We start from the raw sequence: 1,018 nt of genomic DNA, 5'->3' as shown, positions 1-1,018 counted from the left end.
TTTATTTCTTTGACAGAGATCACAAGCAGGCAGAGAGACAGGCAGAGAGAGAAAGGGCAGGAAGCAGGCTCCCTGCTGAGCAGAGAGCCCGATTCGGGGCTCAATCCCAGGACCCTGAGATCATGACCTGAGCTGAAGGTAGAGGCTTTAACCCATTGAGCCACCCAGGCACCCCTCTCTATTCTTTTTAAAGGCTGTATGGTATTATATGATATGGTGTTAAACACAATTACCTTGGGGTGTCCCACATTTATAAACTTAAGTTGTTTGGATTTTTCTCTATTATAAACATGCAAACATTGATATCCTGTGTTACGTATTTCTACATGCATCCAAGTATTCTATATGATAAATTATTCCCAGAAATAGAATTGTTGGTGAATGGCTGCAACTTTAACATAAATGATCCTGCCCCCCAAAAGTTTCGTGTGACTTTAATTTATATTTCTATGCTTACTCAAGCATTTGAGCATCTTTCCTCATGCCTTTGTTGTGAGATTGCCTACTTATACTATCTGTCCACTTAACTGTTGGGTTGGTTATTTCTTTCTTATTGATTTACTTGAATAGCATATTCATAGTAAACCACTTTCATGTTATGCAGTAGAAGTCTATAAAGAAATGGCAATTTCACCTCCTTACTCTCATTTTCTTCAATTGAAGCACTATAGAAGCCTCATGGCTTACTCAGCTTTTAAAATTGCAATGCCAAGGAGTCAATCAATGTCAGCCATATGCATTAATCTGCTTTGTCCTATATATCTCAAAATAATTAAAAAAGACAAATAAATGGCTAAACTAATTGAACATTCTCTAGATATCTCTTTTAAATTAAATACATTGGATTAACTTAAAAGAAGGTATTTGTAGACCTAGACAAATTTATTCTAAAAGTTATATGGAAAGACACAGGTACTGAAGTAGCTAAAACTATCTCAAAAAAGACAAAGAGGGAGGAATCACTCTACCTGATATGAAGACCTACTGTAGAGCTATCCTGGTCAAGACAACATGGCCC

The sequence above is a fragment of the Lutra lutra genome, chromosome 3, assembly GCF_902655055.1.
Source record: "Lutra lutra chromosome 3, mLutLut1.2, whole genome shotgun sequence".
Classification (NCBI taxonomy): domain Eukaryota; kingdom Metazoa; phylum Chordata; class Mammalia; order Carnivora; family Mustelidae; genus Lutra; species Lutra lutra.
The sequence above is the reverse complement of the archived record's forward strand: the minus strand, read 5'-3'. Positions refer to the sequence as shown.